Source organism: Globicephala melas, chromosome 12 (assembly GCF_963455315.2).
Source record: "Globicephala melas chromosome 12, mGloMel1.2, whole genome shotgun sequence".
Classification (NCBI taxonomy): Eukaryota; Metazoa; Chordata; class Mammalia; order Artiodactyla; family Delphinidae; genus Globicephala; species Globicephala melas.
In genome coordinates, this window is record NC_083325.1 from 23,692,377 (window position 1) to 23,719,588 (window position 27,212).

The 27,212-nt window shown below is 36.4% G+C and overlaps 1 protein-coding gene and 1 pseudogene across 2 annotated transcripts in view; one reads left to right on the top strand and one right to left on the bottom strand.

The window, feature by feature from the left end:
- LRRTM4 (leucine rich repeat transmembrane neuronal 4) overlaps window positions 1-27,212 on the top strand; it is an 849,971-nt gene that overhangs the window by 746,277 nt on the left and 76,482 nt on the right. The gene's annotated exons all lie outside the window — the stretch shown is intronic.
- On the bottom strand, window positions 18,702-19,251 carry LOC115864161 (pleckstrin homology domain-containing family B member 2 pseudogene; annotated as a pseudogene).

Consider the following 27,212-nt stretch of genomic DNA (forward strand, 5'->3'; position numbering starts at 1 on the left):
TTCCTATAAAGCTGGTTTGGTGGTGCCTAATTATCTTAGCTTTTGCTTGGCTCTAAAGGTTTTAATTTCTCCATCAAATATGAATGAGATCCTAGCTGGTTAGAGTAATATTGGTTGTAGGTTTTTCCCTTTCATTATTTTAAATAAGTCCTGCCACTCCCTTTAGGCCTACAGAGATTCTGCTGAAAGATCAGCTGTTAACCTTATGGGGATTCCCTTTTATGTTATTTTTTTTCCCCCTTGCTGCTTTTGTTTTGTTTTGTTTTGTTTTTTGTGGTATGCAGGCCTCTCACTGTTGTGGCCTCTCCCATTGTGGAGCACAGCCTCCGGATGCACAGGCTCAGCGGCCACAGCTCACTGGCCCAGCCGCTCAGCTGCATGTGGGATCCTCCCAGATCGGGGCACGAACCCGTGTCCCCTGCATCGGCAGGCAGACTCTCAACCACTGCGCCACCAGGGAAGCCCCCTTGCTGCTTTTAATATATTTTCTTTGCATTTATTTTTTTTTAGTTTGATTAATATATGTCTTGGCATGTTTGTCCTTAGATTTATCCTATATTAGAGTCTCTGTGCTTCCGGACTTGATTGACTATTTCCTTTCCTATATTTGTGATGTTTTCAACTATAATTACTTCAAATATTTTTTCAAAACCTTTCTTTTTCTCACCTTCTTCTGGGACCCCTATAATTCAAATGCTGGTGTATTTAATGTTGTCCCAGAGGTCTCTGAGGCTGTCCTCAATTATTTTCATCCTTTTTTCTTTATTTTAGTCTGTGTTAGTTATCTCCACTACTTTATCTTCCAGGTCTCTTATCCGTTCTTCTGCCTCAGTTATTCTGCTCTTGCTTCCATCTAGAATAATTTTAATTTCATTTATTGTTCATCTTTTTTTTTTTTTTTTTTTTTTTTTTGCTCTTTAGTTCTTCTAGGTCCTTGTTAAACGTTTCTTGTATTTTTTCCATTCTATTTCCAAGATTTTGGATCACGTTTACTATCTTTACTCTGAATTGTTTTTCAGGTAGAAGGCCTATTTCTCCTTCATTTGTTTGGTCTGGTGGGTTTTTACCTTGCTCCTTCACCTGCTGTTTGTTCCTCTGTCTTCTCATTTTGCTTAACTTACTGTGTTTGGGGTCTCCTTTTCACAGGCTGCAGGTTTGTAGTTCCTGTTGCTTTTGATGTCTGCCCCAAGTGGCTAAGATTTGTTCAGTGTGTTGTGTAGGCTTCCTGGTGGAAGGGAATAGTGCCTGTGTTCTGGTGGACGAAGCTGGCTTTTGTCTTTCTGGTGGGTTGGACCATGTCTGGCCATGTGTTTTTGGGTGTCTGTTACCTTATTATGATTTTAGGCAACCTTTCTGTCAATGGGTGGGTTTGTGTTCCTGTCTTGCTAGTTGTTTGGCAAAGGTTGTCCAGCACTGTAACTTGTTGTTCATTGAGTGGAGCTGGGTCTTAACATTGAGATGGAGATACTCTGGGGGAGCTTTCGCTCTTTGATACTTCATGGAGCCCAGAGGTTTCTGGTGGACCAATGGCCTGAACTTGGCTCTCCCACCTCAGAAGCACAGGCCTGACACCTGGCCAGAGCACCAAGACCCCATCAGCCACATGGCTCCAAAGAAAAGGAGAAAAAAGGAAAAACAGAAAGAAAAATATGAAATAAAATAAAATAGTTAAATTAAAACATTCTTAAAAAGAAAAAATATATATATATATATTAAAGTATAATAAAAGAAAAGAAAGAAAGAAAAGGCAACCAAACCCAAAAAAAAAAAAATCCACCAATGGTAACAAGTGCTAAAAACTATACTTAAAAAAAGAAAAAAATTTACAACAGGCAGAACCATAGGACAAATGGCAAAAGCAAAGCTATACAGACAAAATCACACAAAGAAGCATACACACTCACCCAAAAACAGAAAAGAGGAAAATAATATATCTATATATTAAAAAAAAAAAGGCAGAGAGCAACCAAATCAATAAACAAATCTACCAACAATAATAAACTCGAAATACTAAACTAAGAAAAACATAAAACCAGAAACAAATTAGATGCAGAAAGCAAACCCCAAGTCTACAGTTGCTCCCAAAGTCCACTACCTCAATTTTGGTATGATTCATTGTCTATTCAGGTATTCCAGAGATGCAGGGTACATCAAGTTGATTGTGGAGCTTTAATCAGCTGCTCCTGGGGCTGCTTGGAGAAATTTCCCTTTCTCTTCTTTGTTAACACAGCTCCTGGGTTTCAGCTTTGGATTTCGCCCCATTTCTGTATGTATATCACCTGAGGGCATCTGTTCTTTGCTCTGACTGTACAGGGTTAAAGTAGCAGCTAATTAAGGGTCTCTGGCTTGCTGAGGCTGGGGAGAGTGAGGGGTACAGAATGTGGGGTGAGGCAGTGGCGGCAGAGGCCAGCATGACATTGCAACAGCCTGAGGTGTGCCATGTGTTCTCCTGGGGAAGTTGTCCCTGAATCATGGGACCTTGGCAGTGGAGGGCTGGACAGGCTCCCGGGAGGGGTGGTGTGGATAGTGACCTGTGCTTGCACGCAGGCTTCTTGGTGGCTGCAGCAGCAGCCTTAGTGTTTCATGCCCATCTGTCATGTCTGTGCTGATAGCTGTGGCTTGCTCCTGTCTTTGGAGCTCGTTTAAGCAGTGCTCTGAATCCTCTCTCCTCACACACCCCAAAACAATGGTCTCTTGCCTCTTAGGCAGTTCCAGATATTTTCCTGGACTCCCTCCTGGCTAGCTGTGGCACACTAGCCCCCTTCAGGCTGTGTTCACACAGCCACCCCCTGTTCTCTCCCTGGGATCTGACCTCCAAAGCTGGAGCCTCAGCTTCCAGGCCCCACCAGCCCCGGCGGGTGAGCAGACAAGTGTCTCAGCCTGCTGAGTGCTGGTCGGCACTGATCCTCTGTGTGGGAATCTCTCCACTTTGCCCTCTGTACTCCTATTGCTGTGTTCTTTTCCATGGCTCCAAAGCTTCCCCTCGTCACCGTCTCCACCAGTGAAGGGGCTTCCTAGTGTATGGAAACTTTTCTTCCTTCACAGCTCCCTCTCAGAGGTACAGGTCTTGCCCCTATTCTTTTGTCTCTGTTTTTTTCTTTTTTCTTTTGCTCTACCCAAGTACGTGGGGAGTTTCTTGCATTTCTGGAAGTCTGAGGTCTTCTGCCAGTTTTCACTAGGTGTTCTGTAGGAGTTGTTCCACATATAGATGTATTTCTGATGTATTTGTGGAGAGAAAGGTGATCTCCACATCTTACTCCTCTGCCATCTTGAAGGCCACTTCCCCTTTTATTATTAGGAATTGATAAATTTAATTCTTAGAATCAGTCAAGCATTAACAGAATATTTATTAAGAAAATTTCATATATAATACTGGACCCAGCACTACAAAACATCTGTACAAACATACACACACACACACACACACATCTAATGACAGGATGATGTCGTTCTTGCTCTTTGGTTGAGCAGAGGTGGGGAGAGAAGAGTAACATGTGTTAAGGGCCTACCACATGTAGAATACTTAACATATAATGGAGAAATATGCATATCTTCCCTTTCCTACCCTCTCATATTTCTTACTTAAACATGGTATTTAATCTTGTTAGCAGTTTTGGATCCTACTTATTTTTATTCTCAACCACCAAATGGAAAAACCTAATATTAAAACTATTCATTAGTTTGCTTTACATCACTGAATTATTAATGTAACCAATATTTGAATCTACTTTTCTTAGTCCTAATCCATGGTCTTGCTACACTGTCATTTTCTGATCTGTCTACAGCACAACTGCTTCCTATTTACTGAGTTTCTGGTAAATACATCTCTTCATGGAACATATTGAACTTTTGGTAGGTCTTGAAAGATAGATAAGATGTGAATGATTGTAAAGAAAGAAAAAGATATGGCATGAAATACAGATGGGCACAAAGGGTTTGGATAGAGCAGGAAAACTCAGAAAAGTCTAGAATAATATGTTTAACTTGAAGATTTTTCAGATAAAAAATTGGAAAATTGAAATTAGATTGAGAAGGATCTAAAATGGTGGAGACTTCAAAATTCAAGTGCTAATAATTATCCACTAGTACCAAATGATTGTCACTATGTGCATGAGGACATATTTGCTCCATCATCATTCATACCTATGCTCTAAGATTCAACTCCTTTTACCAGCCTCGGCCAATCACTATACTTTTCATGTGAATAAGAAGGGGAAATATTATTGTAAATCACTTCTTTGTATGAAAGGAACATATCATTAGCACTTCTTTTTTTCTTCTTTTCAGAAAATTGTTTGAACATCTAAGGGGTTGCTGAACATTATTGTAAATACTGTGAAATAAAGGAAATTATAATACAGAATTAAATACAAGGAGATTATAATCTAGTTGCAAGTATTTGTAAATAAGTTGTTTTGATTTCATTAAAAAATTAGGAAAGTTTACTTTTGGAACTTATTTTCTAAATAATTTGGTAGAGATTACTGATCATCATGATTATACTTTTTGTGCAAAAGATTTTTTAAGTCACCTTTTATAGAAGTATGAAAATACATTCTTTTTTTTTTTTTTTTTTTTGGTATGAGGGCCTCTCACTTTTGTGGCCTCTCCCGTTGCAGACCACAGGCTCCGGACGTGCAGGCTCTGTGGCCATGGCTCACAGACCCAGCTGCTCCATGGCATGTGGGATCTTCCTGGACTGGGGCATGAACCCGTATCCCCTGCATTGGCAGGCGGACTCTCAACCACTGTGCCACCAGGGAAGCCCAATGCATTCATATTAAGAAGACTTTTCCTCCCATCATTATTCTTACAAATGCATAGAATTTATTTCGGACAATTTTTTCTGTAGGATATATTTATATATTTTCACAAAACAGGAACTATTCCAACTTTGTGTTTTCAGCCTTCCTTAATTCACAGAAGAAACATTACATCACAGCTGAGATATTTTTATTTTTTCAAGAAGAGGAGTCATGCTGTCTCAAAGAAGGATGGAAGAGGAGGATCACATTGATAATGCATGCCTTGAGCACAAAGGCAAGAACCTTATTAAAAGAGAAATAGCCCTCCACATGATTGCCTTTCCTTAATTCAACCTACTCACTCTCCTTTGCACCACCATCTCTACACCATTCTCAAAACACTTATTACTAGTACTCTGTACTATTATTTAATCCTGAAAAGTAAAGCTTTATTTACATTCTGTTTACATTCTGTTTCTTTATTTATATTCTGTTTCATAAAGGTAAATTTTGATATAAAAACAGTATCTGAGGGAAACATGAGGTCTGGCAGAGAATACATATTTTTCTTGTCAGAACTTTTACCAGTGGGTATTTGGTAACTAGGATTCCTCAAAATATTTGGTAGAAAGCATGCCCATCAAGGAGGGTGCTCTCATGAAATAATTTTCCAAAATCTTGCATACTCTTTTCTGCCCTGCAATAAAAATAAAGTCTATTAGTATACAAAACTTTTAACATTTCAAATATTTTACTGTAATTAAACATTTGCACTTAGTATAAGCACATGTTCCCCAAACATTTGTCCATAAGGAAAAGTTTTTATTTCCTTTTTTTGAAACTGCTACTAATATTCACATGAATGAAAATAGTTTAGAAATCCTAAGCCTAAGTTATACAAATATAATTTCGTGGGTGTCAAATAAAATAAAATAGTAATGGAAACCAGTTATTTTTTTTAACATCTTTATTGGAGTATAATTGCTTTACAATGGTGTGCTAGTTTCTGCTTTATAACAAAGTGAATCAGTTATACATATATATATGTTCCCATATCTCTTTCCTCTTGTGTCTCCCTTCCTTCCATCCTCCCTTTCCCACCCCTCTAGGTGGTCACAAACCACGAGCTGATCTCCCTGTGCTATGCAGCTGCTTCCCACTCACTATCTATTTTACATTTGGTAGTGTATATATGTCCATGTCACTCTCTCACTTTGTCACAGCTTACCCTTCCCCCTTCCCACGTCCTCAAGTCCATTCTCTAGTAGGACTGTGTCGTTATTCCTGTGTTACCCCTAGGTTATTCATGACCTTTTTTTTTTTTTTTCTTAGAGTCCATATATATGTGTTAGCATACGGTATTTGTTTTTCTCTTTCTGACTTACTTCACTCTGTATGACAGACTCTAGGTCCATCCACCTCATTACAAATAACTCAATTTTGTTTCTTTTTAAGGCTGAGTAATATTCCATTGTATATATGTGCCACATCTTCTTTATCCATTCATCTGTTGATGGACACTTAGGTTGCTTCCATATCCTGGCTATTGTAAATAGAGCTGCAATGAACATTGTGGTACATGACTTTTTTTGAATTATGGTTTTCTCAGGGTATATGCCCACTAGTGGGATTACTGGGTAACATGGTAATTCTATTTTTCATTTTTTAAGGAAACTCCATACTGTTCTCCATAGTGGTTGTATCAATTTAACTTCCCACCAACAGTGCAAGAGGATTCCCTTTTCTCCACACCCACTACAGCATTTACTGTTTTACTGTTTGTAGATTTTTTGATGATGACCATTCTGATAGGTGTGAGGTGATATCTCATTGTAGTTTTGATTTGCATTTCTCTAATGATTAATGATGTTGAACATTCTTTCATGTGTTTGTTAGCAATCTGTATGTCTTCTTTGGAGAAATGTCTATTTAAGTCTTCTGACTATTTTTACATTGGGTTGTTTGTTGTTTTTTTTTTTATTGAGCTGCATAAGCTGCTTGTAAATTTTGGAGATTAGTCCTTTGTCAGTTGCCTCATTTGCAAATTCTGAGTGTTACCTTTTGGTCTTGTTTATGGTTACCTTTGTTGTGCAAAAGGTTTTAAGTTTCATTAGGTCCCATTTGTTTCTTTTTGTTTTTATTTCCATTTCTCTACGAGGTGGGTCATAAAGGATCTGCTGTGATTTATGTCATAGAGTGTTCTACCTATGTTTTCCTCTAAGAGTTTGAGAGTGTCTGGCCTTACACTGAGGTCTTTAATCCATTTTGAGTTTATTTTTGCATATGCTGTTAGGGAGTGTTGTAATTTCATACTGTTACATATACCTGTCCAGTTTTCCCAGCACCACTTATTGAAGACCCTATCTTTTCTCTACTGTATATTCTTGCCCCCTTAGGCGAAGATAAGGTGCTCATATGTGCATGGGTTTATCTCTGGGCTTTCTAACCAATTCCATTGATCTATATTTCTGTTTTTGTGCCAGTACAATACTGTCCTGATTATGGTAGCTTTGTAGTATAGTCTGAAGTCAGGGAGCCTGATTCCTCCAGCTCCATTTTTCATTCTCAAGATTGCTTTGGCTATTTGGGTTCTTTTTTGTTTCCATACAAATTGTGAAATTTTTTGTTCTAGTTCTCTGAAAAATGCCATTGGTGTTTTGATAGGCATGGCATTGAATATCTAGATTGCTTTGAGTAGCAGAGTCATTTTCACAATTTATTTATTTATTTTTCGAATCCATGTACATGGTATATCTCTCCATCTATTTGTATCAACTTTAATTTCTTTCATCAGTGTCTTATAATTTTCTGCATACAGGTCTTTTGTCTCCTTAGGTAGGTTTATTCCTAGATATTTTATTCTCTTTGCTGCAATTGTAAATGGGAGTGTTTTCTTAATTTCACTTTCAGATATTTCATCATTAGTGTATAGGAATGCCAGAGATTTCTGTGAATTAATTTTGTATCCTGCTACTTTACCAAATTCATTGATTAGTTCTAGTAGATTTCTGATAGCATTTTTAGGATTCTCTATGTAGAGTATCATGTCATCTGCAAACAGTGACAGATTTACTTCTTTTTTTCTGTTTTGGATTCCTTTTATTTCCTTTTCTTCTCTGATTGTTGTGGCTAAAACTTCCAAAACTATGTTGAATAACAGTGGTGAGAGTGGGCAACCTTGTCTTGTTCCTGATCGTAGTGGAAACGGTTTCACTTTTTCAGTATTGAGGATGATGTTGGCTGTGGGTTTGTCATTTATGGCCTTTATTATGTTGAGTAAAGTTCCCTCTATGTCTAGTTTCTGCAGATTTTTTTTTATCAAAAATTGGTGTTGGGGCTTCCCTGGTGGCGCAGTGGTTGGGAGTCCGCCTGCCGATGCAGGGGACACGGGTTCGTGCCCCGGTCCGGGAGGATCCCGCGTGCCGCGGAGCAGCTGGGCCCGTGAGCCATGGCCGCTGAGCCTGCGCGTCCGGAGCCTGTGCTCCGCAACGGGAGAGGCCACACAGTGAGAGGCCCGCGTACCGCAAAAAAAAAAAAAAAAAAAAAAATTGGTGTTGAATTTTGTCAAAAGCTTTCTCTGCATCTATTGAGAGATCATATTTTTTTTTTACCTTCAACTTGTTAATATAGTGTATAACGTTGATTGATTTGTATATATTGAAGAATCCTTGCATTCCTGGAATAAAGCCCACTTGATCATGGTGTATGATCCTTTTAATGTGTTGTTGCATTCTGTTTGCTAGTATTTGGTTTAGGATTTTTGCATCTATGTTCATCAGTGATATTGGCCTGTAGTTTTCTTTTGTTGTGACATCTTTGTCTGATTTTGGTATCAGGGTGATGGTGGCCTCGTAGAATGAGTTTTGGAGTGTTCCTCCCTCTGCTACATTTTGGAAGAATTTGAGAAGGATAAGTGTTAGCTCTTCTCTTAAATCTTTGATAGAGTTCTCTTGTGAAGCCATCTGGTCCTGGGCTTTTGTTTGTTGGAAGATTTTTAATCACAGTTTCAATTTCAGTGCTTGTGATTCATCTCTTCACATTTTCGATTTATTCCTGGTTCAGTCTCAGCAGGCTGTGCATTTCTAAGAATTCGTCCATTTCTTCCAGAGTGTCCATTTTATTACCATAGAGTTGCTTGTAGTAGTCTCTCATGATCCTTTGTATTTCTGCAGTGTCAGTTGTTACTTCATTTTCATTTCTAATTCTATTGATTTGAGCCTTCTCCCTTTTTTTCTTGATGAGTCTGGCTAATGATTTATAAATTTTGTTTATGCTCTCAAAGAACAAGCTTTTAGTTTTATTGATCTTTGCTATCATTTCCTTCATTTTTTTCATTTATTTCTGAACTGTTGATTATGATTTCTTTCCTTCTGCTTCCTTTTTTTTTTTTTTTTTTGTTCTTCTTCTTCTTTCTCTAATTGCTTTAGGTGCAAGGTTATGTTGTTTGTCTGAGATATTTTCTGTTTCTTAAGGTAGGATTGTATTGCTATAAACTTCCCTCCTAGAATTGCTTTTGCTGCATCCCATAGGTTTTGAGTCATCATGTCTCCATTGTCATTTGTTTCTAGGTATTTTTTATTTATTCTTTGATTTCTTCAGTGATATCTTGGTTATTCAGTAGTGTATTGTTTAGCCTCCACGTGTTTGTATTTTTTACAGATCTTTTCCTGTAATTGATATCTAGTTTCATAGCATTGTGGTCAGAGAAGATACTTGATATGATTTCAATTTTCTTAAATTTACCAAGGCTTGATTTGTAACCCAAGATATGATCTATCCTGGAGAATGTTCCATGAGCACTTGAGAAAAATTGTATTCTGTTGTTTTGTGATGGAATGTCCTATAAATATCTATTAAGTCCATCTTGTTTAATGTGTCATTTAAAGCTTGTGTTCCCTTATTTATTTTCATTTTGGATGATCTGTCCATTGGAGAAAGTGGGGAGTTAAAATCTCCTACTATGATTGTATTACTGTCGATTTCCCCTTTTGTGGCTGTTAGTATTTGCCTTATGTATTGAGGTGGTCGTATGTTGGGTGAATAAATATTTACAATTGTTATATCTTCTTCTTGGATCAATCCCTTGATCATTATGTAGTGTCCTTCTTTGTCTCTTCTAGTAGTCTTTATTTTAAAGTCTATTTTGTCTGATATGAGAATTGCTACTCCAGCTTTCTTATGATTTCCATTTGCATGGAATATCTTTTTCCATCCCCTCACTTTTAGTCTGTATGTGTCCCTGGGTCTGAAGTGGGTTTCTTGTAGACAGCATATATATGGGTCTTGTTTTTGTATCCATTCAACCAGTCTGTGCCTTTTGGTGGGAGCATTTAATCCATTTACATTTAAGGTAATTATCGATATGTATGTTTTTATTCCCATTTTCTTAATTGTTGTGGGTTTGTTATTGTAGGTCTTTTCCTTCTCTTGTGTTTCTTGCCTAAAGAAGTTCCTTTAGCATTTGTTTTAAAGCTGGTTTGTTGGTGCTGAACTCTCTCAGCTTTTGCTTATCTGTGTAGGTTTTAACTTCTCCATCAAATCTGAATGAGATCCTTGCTAGTTAGAGTAATATTGATTGTAGGTTTTTCTCCTTCATCACTTTAAATATGTCCTGCCATTCACATCTGGCTTGCACAGTTTCTGTTTAAAGTTCACCTGTTAACCTTATGGGGATTCCATTGTGTGTTATTTGTTGTTTTTCACTTATTGCTTTTAATATGTTTTCTTTGTATTTAATTTTTGATAGTTTGATTAATATGTGTCTTGGCATGTTTCTCCTTGGATTTATCCTTTATGGGACAATCTGTGCTTCCTGGACTTGATTAACTATTTCCTTTCCCATTTTAAGGAAGTTGTCATCTATAATCTCTTCAAATATTTTCTCAGTCCACTTATTTTTCTCTTCTTTTTCTGGGACCCCTATAATTCAAATGTTGGTGTGTTTAATGTTGTCCCAGATGTCTCTGAGACTGTCCTCAGTTCTTTTCATTCTTTTTTCTTTATTCTGCTGTGCAGTAGTTATTTCCACTATTTTATCTTCCAGGTCACTTATCTGTTCTTCTGCCTCAGTTATTCTGCTTTTGATCCCTTCTAGAGTATTTTAAATTTCATTTATTTTGTTGTTTATCATTGGTTGTTTCCTCTTTAGTTCTTCTAGGTCCTTGTTAAATGTTTCTTGCATTTTCTCTATTCTATTTCCAAGATTTTGGATCATCTTTACTATCATTATTCTGAATTCTTTTCCAGGTAGACTGTGTATTTCCTCTTCATTTGTTAGGCTTGGTGGGTTTTTACTTTGCTCCTTCATCTGCTGTGTGTTTTTCTGTCTTCTCATTTTGCTTAACTTACTTTGTTTGGGGTCTCCTTTTTGCAGGCTGCAGGTTTGTAGGTCCCGTTGTTTTTGGTGTTTGTCCCCAGTGGCTATAGTTGGTTCAGTGGGTTGTGTAGACTTCCTGTTGGAGGGGACTAGTGCCTGTGTTCTGGTGGATGAGGCTGGATCGTGTCTTTCTTGTGGGCAGTTCCACATCTGGTGGTGTGTTTTGGGGTGTCTGTGTCCTTATTATAATTTTAGGCAGCCTCTCTGCTAATGGATAGGGCTGTGTCCCTGTCTTGCTAGTTGTTTGGCATAGGGCATGCAGCATTGTAGCTTGCTGGTTGTTGAGTGAAACTGGGTCTTGGTGTTGAGATGGAGATCTCTAGGAGATATTCGCCATTTGATATTATGTGGAGCTGGGAGGTCTCTTGAGGCTCAGTGTCCTGAAGTTGGCTTTCCCACCGCAGAGACACAGCAGTGACTCCTGGCTGGAGCACAAAGAGCCTTTCGTCCACACGGCTCCTTATATTGCAATCGTTGGTCAGTCAAGTCCACAGGGCAGTTCTCCTCAAGCAGCAATCAGGGGTCCATAGAAGCTGCTAGTGTTGAGGGTCTCCTGCAGAGTTGGGGGTGTGGCTGTGGTTCACTGGGAGTAAAGGACACTGGCCGCAATTCTGAGAAGTACTCCCTGGTGTGAGGCCTCCCAAAGTCCTCCAGTAACACCACCAAAATGAAACCAGCTTTAAAATAATAATGAACTGGAGATTTATATAAGAAAATTCACAACTAAAATTAACTTAATTTGCAGTCAAATTTAAGTGAATATCAGCTAAGATAAACTGTTTTATATATATATATAAACTACATGGTAACTACAAACCAAAAACCTGCAATAGATACACAGTAAGTAAAGGAAACCAAAAAAACACTAAAGAAAATCAAACTTCCATGGAAGAGAACAAGAGAAGTGTACAAGAATAGAGAAGAGCTACAAAAACAACCAGAAGACAATTAACAAAATGGCAATAAGTGCATACCTATCAATAATCACTATAAATGTAAACTGTCTAAATACTTCAATCAAAAGACGTAGAGTCGATTAGTAGATAAATAACAAGACCTAAAAGAAACTCACCTCAGAACTAAAGACACACATGAACTAAAATTGGAGGGATGGAAAAAGATATTACATACACATAAAAATGAAAAAATGGGGCTTCCCTGATGGCGCAGTGGTTGAGAGTCTGCCTGCCGATGCAGGGGACACAGGTTCATGCCCCGGTCTGGGAAGATCCCACATGCTGTGGAGCAGCTGGGCCCATGAGCCATGGCCACTGAGTCCGCGCGTCCAGAGCCTGTGCTCTGCAATGGGAGAGGCCACAACAGTGAGAGGCCTGCGTACCACAAAAAAATAAAATAAAATAAAATAAAAGCTGAAGTGGCAATACTCATATCAGTCAAAATATACTTTAAAACAATGATTGTAACAAAAGACAAAGAAGAGCATTACATAATGATAAAGGTGTTTATCAATGAATAGGTGGGCAAAGAATAGAAGAGTGAATCAGGAAAAAATCAAAAATTTGAACATACCAATTACTAACAATGAAACTGAATGAGTAATTAAAAACCCAACAAACAAAAATCCAGGACCAAATGGCTTCTACAAAATAATTAAAGAAGAGTTAACACCTATCCTTCTTAACAATTCTAAAAAATTGAAGAGAAAAGAATGCTTCCAAACTTGTTCTATGAGGCCAGCATTACCCTTATTCTAAAACCAAACAAAACAGTGGAAGAACAGAAAACTACAGGACAATATCCCTGATGAACATAGATACAAATATCCACAACAAAATATTTGTAAAACAAATTTAACAATGCATTAGAAGGATCATACACCATGGTTAACTGGAATGCAAGGATGTTTCAATATCTACACATCAATCTGTATGATAAATCACTTTAACAAAATGGAGGTAATTAAAAATCATATGATCATCTTAGTAGATGCAGAAAAATCTTTTGACAAAATTCAGTGCCGATTTGTGATTAAAACTCTCAACGAAGTTGGTATAGAGGAAACATATCTCAACATAATAAAAGTCATATGTAACAGACCCACAACTAACATAGTCAACAGTGAAAGCTTTTCCTTTAAGACCAGGAACAGCACAAGGATGACCACTCTTGAGAATTTTATTCAACATTGTATTGGAAATCCTAGCCACAATAATCAGACAAGAAAAAGAAATAAAATACATCCTGATTGGAAGAGAAGAAACAAAATTGTCACTATTGGCCTATAATCTGTCACTGTACATGGAAAATCCAAAGACACCACCAAAAAAAAATAATAAATTTTGTAAACTTATGAGACACAATATTAATATACAGAAACCTGTTGCATTTTTTACACTAACAACTAACCATTTGAAAGAGAAATTAAGAAAATCAATCCCATTTATAATTGCATAAAAGAGAATAAAATGCCTAGGTATAAATTTAATAAAGGAGGTAAAAGACCTGTTCACTATAAATTATAAGACATCATTGAAAGTAATTGAAGATGACACAAATAAATGGAAAGGTATACTGTGCTCATGGATTGGAAAAATTAGTATTGTTTAGATGTCCATACTACTCAAAGGTATCCAGTGACTCAACTCAATTCCTACCAAAATACCAAAGGAATTTTTCACAGAACTAGAACAAATCATCCTAAAATTTTTATGGAACACAGAAGACCTCAAATAGCCAAAGCAAGCTTGAGAAAGAAGGACAATGTTGGAGATATCATGCAGCCTAATTTCAAACTATACTACAAAGCTATAGTAATTAAAACATAATGGTATTGGCACAAAAACAGACACATAGATCAATGCAACAGAATAGAGACCCTAGAAATAGACCCATCCTTATAAGGTCAATTAATCTACAACAAAGGAGGCAAGAATATACAATAGGGAAAAAGACAATCTCTTCAATAAATGGTGTTGGCAAAATTGGACAGCTACATGTAACAGAATGAAAGTAGTATAGACCACTTTCTTACACCATGTACAAAAATAAGACAGTTTAAAGACATAGTATAAGACATGAAACCATAAGACTCCTAGAAAAAGATATAGCAGTAAGCTCTTTGACATATAGCATAGCAATATTTTGGGGAGATCTGTCTCATCAGGCAAGGGCAAAAGCAGAATAAACAACCGGGACTACAGCAGACTAAAAAGCTTTCCATAGCAAAGGAACCCAACAACAAAAAGAAAAGGCAACATATTAAATAGGAAGAGATATTTACAAATGATATGTTTGATAAGGGGTCAATATCAAAAATATATAAATAATTCATACAACTCAACATCAAAAGAAAAAACAAAAAACTGATTTAAAAATGGGCAGAATACCTGAATGGATATTTGTGTAAAGAAGACATACAAATGGCCAACATGCACTTGAGAAGATACTCAACATCACTAATCATCAGGGAAATGCATATCAAAACCACAATGAGATATCACCTTATGCCAGTCAGAATAGCAATTATTTAAAACTTGCAACAAATAAAAAGTGTTGTTGAGAATGTGGAGAAAAGGGAACCATCTTGCACTGTTTTGGGGAATTTAATTTGGTGCAGCCACTATGGACAACAGTGTGGGGGAAAGGGGGGATGGGATGAATTGGGAGATTAGGATTGACATATATACAATATTGATACTATGTATAAAATCGATAACTAATGAGAACCTACTGTATAACACAGGGAACTCTACTCGGTGCTCTGTGGTGGCCTAAATAGGAAGGAAATACAAAAGAGAGGGGATATATGTCTACGTATAGCAGATTCACTTTGCTGCACAGTAGAAACTAACACAATGCTGTAAAGAAACTATACTCCAATAAAAATTAAAACCTCAAAAAAAAGTTATATTGTTCACATATAGCATGAATATGTATACAGCAATAAGAAATCAAAATATAGTAGGAGAAAAAGTCACTCATATATCCACTCAAAAAAAAGAAAGAAAGAAAGAAAGAAAAACAGAAAGAATCAAAAGGAAAAATATATAAATGAGGTCTCTGGAAAACCACCAGCATTGAATTTTTTCTAAGATTCAGCCCTGCTTTGATTCTTGCTTCATTGGCTAGTACATCTCCATGTCTGACTAGAGCTATCTTTGTATTTTTCAAAAATTTCATAAAATATCACCCATGAATAGGTCCTTTTTTTCCCCTTTCCAACCTCATCATCTAGAATGGCATACCTGTAGCATTAATCTCTAACTAAATCCGTTAAGGCTACATGTTATTCCATGTCTTTTTGACTTAGCAATGGAGATACCTTTACACATTTTATCACCCACTGTGTTCACCCTTGATCTCAACCCCTATGAATAAGCCTAGGTCACAAGCTCAGTTATATTCCACTACATAAAATCTTTCACAACCCACTAAAATAACAACTGTTCTTCAGATCCAGGACCACCACTGTAACATACCTGCTACACTCCATATTCTACTGATCAGGCATTGTTTATTATTTTACTTGTTTAAATGTCTGTCTCTTCTTGAGCTGTTTGAGATTGGTGACCAATTCTTTATCAATCATTGGAGTCCATGCCCTTGTTTGAATGCTCCAGAGGGAGCATGTTTGCTGATGAATGGGCAACTGGATGAGTGAATGTCTTTACAAGGACTTTTACTTGTACTGAGATATGAGATGTCAATTTTTTTTTATGCTTTAAGGTTAACAATCATTTAATGTATTGACATTATCACTTATAAACACACAATTTGCATACACAGGGAAAAATAGGTTCTGAGGACACAACCAAATACTAGAGACAGGCAAGCAATCAGAAGAGAAGATCAACCCTAGGGGAAAAAAATGGAACTGCATCCCATGCTGGTGTCTACATAAACTTGGGAAGGAGAAAGAAAGATCACATAGTATCACAATTAATGTAGAAAATAAATGTGGGTCATTCTGTCTCAATGGCAGGAACTTCTCTCATGATCCATATCTTGCGTCCCAGTCTGGCCCGTTTCATGAATGATGATCTGAAACACAACCACGGGTCTCTCCCTTCTCTTTACATCTAAGACCCTGAAGTTAACTCAAGGAACTAAAAGAACAGAGCTAAGAAACAAGCAGACTGGCATATGTGCAATGTCAATGGCCAACTAGTTAAAAGTACACATGGAAGTAAAATACTGACTAAACCTGAACAAGTTCTTTCCAACTCACCTAACTTCATGATTTTGGATTACCTAAGTGTTGGCATCTACGAGAGTTGGGGCCAGGGAAATGAAGTATCTCAGCCCATCTTTATACTGAGTATGTATTTCCTCTCAGGATCAAGTCACTAGTGACAGTGAACTTCAAGACTCAACTATAGTTGCCCAGTGGGGCTGGCCCCACTGGGGACAGGGACTGGAGATTGGGGGGCACATGTGTGCCCAAGCTTCAGTCCATAGCTCTCCCCCTTCTGTCAGAGGGAAGCCAGGGGAACACTGGGAGACCATCTGCTTCAAGGGCATTTCACTGACATAACTCAGTATCTGTGGTTCCAAGTTCAAAATTAATACCCCAAAGCAACATTAAAAACTGAGTTTAGTATTTTGTAAGTAAGGCATACAGCTCAAATAATGATTACCATCTGAACAAAACCATTCTTATTACATACGATGTAAAATAACTAAAACAACACTTCTAGCCATGAAAACCAGTGTAGATAGCTAGTGGGAAGCAGCTGCATAGCACAGGGAGATCAGCTCGGTGGTTTGTGACCACCTAGAGGGGTGGGATAGGGAGGGTGGGAGGGAGGGAGACGCAAGAGGGAAGAGATATGGGAACACATGTATATGTATAACTGATTCACTTTGTTATAACGCAGAAATTAACACACCATTTTAAAGCAATTATACTCTAATAAAGATGTTCAAAAAAAAAAAAAAAAAAAAAAACAGTGTTGTCACACATCACATCTGGCAACTTTCCACATGTCAAACATCCAAAGAGATGACAGCTAAGTATACTTTTCAGCTGGAAACAAACTCTCCAGTGTCAACAAGTGCAATAGAATTGGCTAGGAAAACAGACCTGTGGTCACCACAAAGTTCATTTGGCATCTGGTTTCATACGGAGATAGATCTATTTAAGTCTGCCTTAGAGATGGAGTGCGTTGATCAGTGAAAAAAATGACTATGCATGTAACTGGGCACATAGAATAAAAACAGAATTTGTGCTACTATGAGTGTATTTTGTGGAAAATAGGGCCACATGGAGTATAGGGGTAGAGACCTTCAATGTGCTAAACTGCCTTTGTAAAAAGTAAATTTTTTAAAGCATGCAAGGCAGAAAACTGGAATAATTGGAATTTTAAAATTTACATAAATAAAGAAATAAGAAATAACAAAAATACGTGACTCTCAGTTTTCCAGAGCTTCACACATAGCTGGGGCTCAAGTTAAATTGTTTAAGCTTCTCTGTGACATTTGAATGAAGAATAAAAACAAGACTAGTGTCCTGGTCAGGTGGGGTAATACCTTGCACAGGTCATTCATGTCCTTAGGCTGCAAATCTGTAACCTGACTCTCCCCCACCATGGCTCCACCAGGGCTCCAGGCACCCCAGTGCTCAGGGACAGCCACAGTGCCCCAGTCCTGCACAGGACAGGAAATGGGCTCTTTAACAGCCTTCAGAAGGGTGGAAAAGAGGATCCTCAGAGAAGCCCAATCCCCTGAAACAGTAACACGGTAACTATGGCTCTCATTCCTCTTTCCTCACCATTCTCCTAATATTACTTTCTCAACAAGTAGAAAAATAAGCTATAAGTAGGCTGAAGTGGCAATAAAAACACTCAAAGCAAACACTAAAAAACATGATGCCTCTGAATATAGCAGATCTACCTCCACGCACTTGTTTGTAATTGTTTTGCCTTGTTCAAGTTTTAAATGATAAAGCCCTAAAATGCTGAGACTCAAGTCTACTCCTAATTTAGGATGTTTTCCAAGGATCACTACCAAAAACAAACTAGTAAGAATAAAATGAAAGAGCATATTTTAAAAGGGGGGTGGGATCTGCCATCCCGCCCATCATCCTGAGCAGTCAGCTTTGCTGAAAGTCTGCAGAGCCCCAGAGGCTGTGGGGATATCACACGGCTGCCTCAGGAAGGTTCCATCCTACAACTCCTGAAGTAACGTGCAACCAGTTCTAGTCTGAGGTTTCAAAGTCTGACATTAAACCAAGACAGCTGCAGTTCTTCTTGCCACAATCACTCACTCACTCATACATCACCATATTACTAGCATAACACTAAAATAAATTATCCCTTAAGCACTAAGGCCTAACTCTAAAAAGAAAATGGCCTTTACAAACAGGTGTGTTCAAATAAGGTATTCTGAGAGTGCCATAAAAAACTCCTAGACTGAGCCAGTGCCCCCAAATAGTCTACGTTTTAGCTAAACAGCAGTCCAAAGCCTTCTCTGTGGTACTTATATGGATTAGTTATAAGTATGATGTCACTACTTTCAAAAGAACTACTATTAAAAACATTTATAACAAACAGAAATGCCCTGCAAATTATATTATTGCACCCAGGGTATCAGAAGCTATGCACATCCAGGTTCCAAGGACTCTAGAAGACCCAGAACAGAGATCCTACGGCCATGCCTGTGGCTGTTCCAGGCAGCATGCCCAGCGCCAGGTCACAGTCATTGTCTCGATACCGCTCACGAATGATGACTTGTTAGGTAGGCTGCTGTCCGTAAAGTCCGGCATGCAGGTACTGGTAGGGTACAGCATAAGCCTGCCCATTTGAAGCATATACAACTTCAGTTCCTGGCGGGTATGCACCACTGTATGGACCATAACCATAGGCATCAGGGGTTGGTGCAGCATAGGCTGTGTAAGGAGGTGGGGAGGAAGCCAAGGCAGTCTCATCATACATGACTTCAGAGCCAACATGAGCTGTAATGAAATCCTGAAGTGTAAATTTCCGGACCAAACAATCATCTGTGCTTTCTGCACAAAGACTGATGGTTTTCCCACCTAGGCAAACAATCTGCAGCAGACAGTCTTTCGGCTTCCCATCTGGAGGCCGAATATCCCGACATTCATGTCCCGTGTGGATGTTGATGCAGTCCACTGGCATGTGGACCTTATCCTCTACACTCTACCGAGTTTGGTCATCAGGTGACCATCTGACCACAGGTCAAGCCAATTCTTCCAGCGCTTCAAAATAGTACTCTGTCTCAGCAACCATCCACTCTTCACAAACGCTGTATTTTCACCTGCAAATCCTCCGGCCGCAGCCGCGCACCAAAGTAGGGCAGGAGTGCAAGGACACTGCCCGGCTCCTCGGCTCCGACTGCCTCAAGCCCTAGTTGTCAATTTTTAAAATAAATTAACTTAAAGTTTTAATGAAATTCCATTAAATATCTAATGGCTATCTAATTCTGAAATTGACAGAAGTTAATATGCATAATCAATAAATTTTCTTATAAAGTACTTAATAAAGATTAAAAAAATTGTGCAAATGTAGAATATTTACAAATATGTATGAAACAGAATATTAAAATACACGAGAATATTTATTTTCCCTTTTAATTAAGCCAATGACATTTTTTCTTTTCTTTTTCAAACAGAATTTTATTTTATAAAAGTAACTTAGAAAATAATAAAATTAAAATAATTTTTATAGAAACTCAACCTATCCTGCTGGCCATACACCTTTCATAAACATAGAAAGGCAGTGATAAATACCTTTGGGAGAAATGGGAGAAAATCTATATTAAAAATGGAGGCAGGGTGCTGCAGAAGAGATGATGAAGAACAGGAAAGTTACTTTCATGTGGAAATTATAAAATGAAAGCAGTATTTATTTTAGAATTTTAAGTACTATTATAAAAATCTCCCTAATATTAAATTTGTGGCCATTGCTACAGAAAGCATCTTTTTTTTGGACAGCTTATTCCAAAGAGAACATATTAAGTGCAGTAGAATTTTCAATACAAACTGTTTGTGTTGGCAAGGAGACACAAGTACGTTGGGAGTGAGGTGATAGATGGATGGAAGTTCAAAACATATTATTTTACAAAACTTACAATCTTTCCCTGATACATCTGTCATGAAAATAAGAATTAATAAATTATTTATTTATACCTTTTTAAGGACTCCACTAAAAATAAAATGTTCCTAGTTGGTTCTTGATATCTGGTCTATCTGGAAAGCACTGATCTAATAAGTAGTTGTCCATTTGTCCTTCAAAATCTAGCTCAAATTTTACTTTTTTACAAAATCTTTATCTTTCATCTACTAAACAGTGTGTTAAATTGACGAAGGTTTCTAGGTAGATCCAATTTTGTGTTTCCAACATACAAAACTATTCTTAGTGTATAGTTGAGGAAAAAGTGAAAATATTTATTAATATTTGAATCTAACGGTACAGTACAGGCAAACCAACTAAATATTCTAATTATCCAGAAATATTTGTAATTAAAAGTGTTTATCTTTTTTTCTGGGCTGAATTAGTATAACATTATTGAATGGTTTTCCTTTCAACAGATATATAGATGATAGATAGATAGATAGATGATAGATAGATAGATAATAGATAAAGAGAGATAGGTGACAGAGAGAGAGAGAGCGGGAGAAAATCTGATAAAATCTGTACAAATACAATTATACAGAACACATAGCCTTAGTTTTGAGAAGAATGTTACTCTAGTTGATGTTTTTTAATGGTACATGAATCAGGACAAACAGAAGGGAGGAAGGCACCTAGGGCACAAATATTAAGGAAGTCCTCATCAGGGTGGTACAAGTGTGGGGTCAGCCCCTGAAAATGAGTGCAACCTTAAATTTTACCCCCTAAGTACCTCACTCATATCACTCTGGTCTCTGCAATTGCCCAGTTTTGGAATTACCTCACTGCCTTATCAGCTTTCTTCCAAATTTCCAGTGCCTCCCATGATGCCTAGCTTCTGAGATGTCCTCCTGCACTAGAGCACTGAACCCCCATCATATTTAGGAGTTTTTCTGTCCTATTTCCTTATCAAAGCTCTAGTTGTTTCTGCACTGTTCATGTGGAGAATGCTGTCACATAGACAACTTTATAAATAGCTGTTTCATTTTTGAGATAAAAAGACTGAAAAAAATTCATCTAAGCTCCCCAGAAGTACTTGAATTTTATAGAAAAATGCCTGCATACTAAGGAATGCATTTTTTAGTATCCTCAATGCTCACTTCCACCTCAGTGCATCTGCTGGTGTGATCTGATCCCACGGTCCATCTACAGCCTCCAGTTGAGAATTGCCTCCTGGGGAGGATTCTTCTTCACATGTCTACAGGGAGCTGCCACTCACATTGCTGTCCACAGTAGACCCTGTGCTTTTTAGTTTGTTACAGACACTTTAATTTCTTATTTATTGTGGTTTTTCAATTGTCTTATATGCATTGGTTTTATCACCTTGATTGTATTTTAATTTCTTTACAGTCAGGTTTTTTCACATTCAGACTTTTGTTTTATAAATCATGAATCTTTAATTCTCTGACATCAAAACAGACTATAATAGAGGAGCTGAAGTTATAGATTTGGGGGCCGGGATTCTCACTTGCATCACTAAAATTAATTCACATTTGCAAACTCACCATACCTCTGCTTAAAGCAAGCCCTGCCAGCATGTCTTTCCCTATGCTTTACCACTGCCTTTTAATTGGTAACTAAAGAATCCAATTGTCATTTCTCCAAATGAAGGGAATATATTCTGTTTTTAAAAATGACTAAGCAACCTCTAGGCTGAAATCCAACTACACAGTGTGTATGGGTTTTGTAGCATTACACCAGATTTTCTCGTTAAAACCTTTACACAACAGTAATCCATCACTAAGTAAGATGTTCAATGACTTTAGAAGTGGAGGTTAAGAGACATTATAATCAAATAATCTTTCTTCTAAAACAGTTTAACACTCCTTGTCAATAGAAATAATGGTAACATACTTTTAGCCTGGGACTCACCAACTCTAAACAACATTATTTGAGATGATACACGGTTTGTTTGTTTCTTTGCTTATTTGTGAAACTTCAGTTAAAAACTAAATTATATAGTAATAGATAAAGAAATAATTTAATTCAACTTTTGCTGATGTAAAGATGGAACAAAAAACAAGGAGAGAAACAGAAATGGTGATTCTTTTTCAAGTAAATATTAATAAAGAGATTATTGTGCGTGTTTTAAAGCATGGGGTTTGGAGATGGAAATATTTAGTATTGATATTGTTTTAACTTTCATAATGGATAATTTTGAACATATGCATAAATAGTTTTGTATGAAAAATTCCCATCTACCTACCACCTGAATTCAGCTACCGTCAACCTTGGCCAGTCCTAGCCTAGCCTCACCCCCTTCCAACCTTCCTCCTTCAAATTTTTTGAATGTATCTGAGAAATCTTATCATTTCATATGTTAATATTTCAGTATGTAATTTCAAAAATGAGAACTCATTAACTTAACCAAAATATCAGTATTAGATTTAAAATGTAAAATAATTTATTATCATCAAATATCCAGTCAACATGGATATTTCCAATTATCCATTAATAAGAAATTGATTTTAGGCCTTATTTTTCCTCTTACTTCTGTATGGCTTCATTCTTCTTATCTGTAAAATGAGTTTAAAAGCCCCACCCAAAAGGGGAGTTGAGGATTAAATGAGGTAAGATATATATATATTCATTTTAATAAGATATTTTTTATAATACAATTTTAGGTTTTGGGAATATGCATTAAATCTAAGTCATCAAAAAGTCATAAAGGGCAAATATAAAAATAAAATTGAGACTGGAAAAACTGTAAATCACACTCTGACCATCTTTGGTTTCCTCCTTTGTGTTCTCTCTTCTCCCTCTATCTAGACCCATTGCTCTCACTTCTTCCTCACTCATATTTACCTATTTGTGTCCCCCCAAAAGATGACTATTACCTGTTTGTCAATTGGAAATGATAAGCAAAACCACACTATGGTGTTGAAGTTATTGACTGAAAAAAGAAAAAGAGTGGCAATGTATACATTTTCTCACATACTTTAGAGCACAACTTTGAACCTATGGGCCATTTCTAAGCAGAGGAAATTTCTCTCTGCATCTGAATCCATAGAAGTGACAGCTAACTCCAACTATATATTTATAAAAAGTAGCTAGTCTCCCTTAATATAGATAGATTTCATTAAGATTTACCCTAATCACATGTCACTCATAAGAAAAGAGAGGGTCAATTTCCTCCCTATTTTAATTTTTCACTAATCCACTATTTTTTCCCTATTTTGATAGTATTTCAAATGAAATATGGGAAGGAGAAGTGTAAAACAGTTGAAGTTAAATTCCAAATACATTTTTAATGATAATTAATGCTCAATTTTTAATAACAAATGTCCAATTTTTGCCTCCTATGAGCAGTGTATGTGTGAGCCCATTTTTTTCACAGTTTCACCGACATTCTTTTAAGATTTTTCCCATTTGATATGTGAAAATAATATCTCTTGTTTTAAGTTGTGTGTCTTTGGTTAATAGTATGGTTGAGTATTTGATATTTTATTGGTTATTTCATTTGTGTCATTAATGTTTACACACTTTTTACATTTTTGTATTGGAGCATTTGTCTTTTTTATATTGAATGCTGTTTTATCATATGTACACAGTACACTTTTCATTTCCCTGTTTTCCAGGTTACCAAACTGCTCTGAACTTTCTATGTTTTGACTAGCATTGTGTGCCTTGAATACTAATAATCATTGGACTTGCATGGTACTTAAAAGTTGAAGATTTCAAAGTACCTCATTGTAGTGAATTCCCATCACACCCCAGTGTTTCAAAGGCCTTTTAAAGGCAAGTAAAATGGAAAGTGACATTTTCCTGGATGTATGGTCAGAGAGATGGCAAATTTATGACCAGAAACAAGAATCCAGATATCAATACCAACTCCATCCTCTCTTTTTTGTTTTTTTACCTGTTACCATAGGAAATAGAAAACTACATGTATGCAGGACATCTGCAAAAACCCAACCAATTGTTTTTTGTTTTGTTTTGTTTGTTTTTGATTTTGTTTTTGTTTTGTTTTATGATCCTGTCTTCTCTATGTGAGGACCAGCAGATAAAATTTTGATATTCACAGTTATCACTCTACAACCCTGTCAGGTGCTGGTGAACATTCCAACAAGTACACCTAAGCATTTGCCGGATGCCCAGACTGTGTTCTGAGAGATGCAAGAAAAGGAAAGGAAAGCTCTTTTACTAGCTGTGGAAGGCTGCATTAGTGGAATATGCCTTCTAAGAGGATGCCTTTGCTCAAAAAATTTTGGCGTTATTTTTGCAATTTCCCTCAGAAACTGTTTTGCTCCCACTGTATTTTGTTTAAACTATAATTTTGAAAAAAAAGGAACAATGACAACGTGAGCATTCTACATTTCACTAAACAATTTAAAATAACAAATAGCTGTTAGTCCACTTTGTCTTGGTCCCATAATCCTCCTTACTAAGAAATTCATTTTCAAAGGGAAAACAATGCTTTTTCACTATTGATGGTATTCAAAAGAACACCATTATCAGAACCTAAAAAGCAAAGTGAAAGGAGGTCCTTCAGGAATAGAAGCAATATTTGGACAGCAGGTGAGTCTCCGTTATTTATTATTGTGTCCTCAAGGCCAGGCTCAGTGCCTGGCATATAGTAGACACTCAAAAATTCTTACTAAGTGAATAAGAGAAAAATTCAGAATTCCAGAACCATTTGATAAAACAAGAATTTCATAGTGTGACACTGACATCGAGATTACTCCTCATACTGATGGAACAAATACTCCTTTGTGCAGTTTTACAAGATTCATCAATTAAAAAATAAAATTTTATTTAGAAATTACTTGAATTATTCAAATATGTTTATAAGCATAATAAACTATTTGATAAAGAAATTAATTATATGATATATGCAAATATGTACCTTCTATTATTAATAATAGCAGAAATAATCTATTCTATGATGTAGGAAATGTGTTAGAATAATATTTTTATGACAGTTTTCCAGGAAAAACATCACCAGCAAACAGGCATGATTAATTGAAAATGATAGGATCAAAATGATCTATCAGGAAGGCTTGATAGGCAATTGAGGCTTAATATATTAGAAAATATAATGAATTATTATAAGGAAAACGGATACTGTTTATAAATTGTCAAGTAATTGTACAATAAAAATAGTTCACTGCTTTCATATTAATTTAAGATTACCATTTGAGGATTTAGGGACAGTAAAATGTTTTTAGTTATAAAAAGGTTAATTAAGACTTTTTTTCCTGTCTTCTGTGAGTCTTACATTCTCTGAGATCTGGTAAGAACTGTTAATGCAATCTTGTGTTTGTACTTAGAGAACTTCCCTTTCAGAAGTTGCCATTTGAGAATGAAATATCTGTATCTACTTCATTGACTCTCCAGCTGTTGTCAACAATTATTTGGGAGAGCACTTCTTATTTTCCTCACACTGCCTCTTAATTTATTTTTATCTTTTAACGGTTTCATAATTAACTCTATATTATGGTAAATGTCCTTAGGAAAAATGTTACAAAAATATTTTAGTGCAGAATATTTACATTACAGAGGACTTGAGATGATATGGTTCCCATAATGGGTATCCAAATTCCCTTTCATTTTTTTATTGAGTAATGGATGTTATACACTTCATTGCTTGTATTGTTCTGGGTAAAAACAAAATAATTATGTAAACTAAAACAAATTGGATGGATGAGTTTCTTTGCAGAACAAAAAGTAGGTATCCTGAAATAATTGATAATTAAATCCAACATAAATTGCTGAAATTTTCCCAGATCAAATTCAAAAGTGATATTTGGGTTACTTAGCCCTTTAAGTCTATCAGTGAGCTCTTGTTAACACCTCCCATGTCATTATCAATTCAAGAATATCCTTTTTTATTAAAATAACATCTATTACTTAGAAAGTATTTTCATACATTTCTGGATGTTATTGGAGGTGTGATTCAGAGAAGAAACTGACCATAACATTTCAGAACTTTGTAAGTGTTAATAGCAGTTTCAAGTAGAATGAGAAGCAAAATGCCACTCTCTACTTCAATAGAGGTTGGTTGGGGAAATGGGAAATGGATTCTAAAACTAATTTGCAAAGGCACTTGAGGTTATAAAATTAGAAGTGGTTTCCACGAGCTGAATTTTTTTACACTGTCATGAAGAACAGTAGGATAGAGTCTGAAATTGTTACATTATTTGTTCCTACTCAGTGAGTTATTCTTCTTGATTTAGGGGTATACATTAAACACTGCAGAAAGTCTTCTTATATAAACTAATTACAATCTTAGAAGTAGAAAAACAACTACTATAAATATTCTGCAGAGAAAACAAGTTGAAAATATGCTTCTGGATAACTCAACCAAAATAATTTCTTACAGTAATATAAATTGAATGATAAATGCAATTAAGCATCTTTGGTATATTATGTAGTTGATGTTTAAGACACTTTTTAGAATGTAAACTTAAGTAATACTAAAATGCTTAAAAATCCCCAACTTTTTGCTTCTATCTTCATTCTTAATTTCTAGGGTGACAGAATGATCCCATCCTAACATTTTACATGTTTGTATACAACATGGGGAAAATCCTCTAATTTCATGACATTATATATTATTTTTATTTACTGTATACAACTTAATATTAAAATGTTCTTTGAACAGAAGGGAAAGACTAATTAAAACAACTTCCATGGGACCAATCTTAACAACTAATTGCCAAACATAAACTTCAGTTGCATCTTTCTCTTCACCTCCTTAGACTTTGTGAAACACGTTCTATGCTGAATTGTGCAAGATCTTGGATTCTGACCACATATGGATTTGAACCCCACCTGTGCTACTTCCCAGCTGTGTAACATTGAAGACAGTACTTATTTCTGAACCTTTATTCCCTCTATGAGATTAATGGAATAAGAGAATAAGCTTGGGTAACAGTAGATCTTACCATATGGGGTTATTAGAATTAAGTGACATGAATGTAAAGCATTTAGCACAGTCTCTAGTGTATATTAACTGTTCATTAACTGTTAATTATCAATAGTATCATTATCATGTCTTTA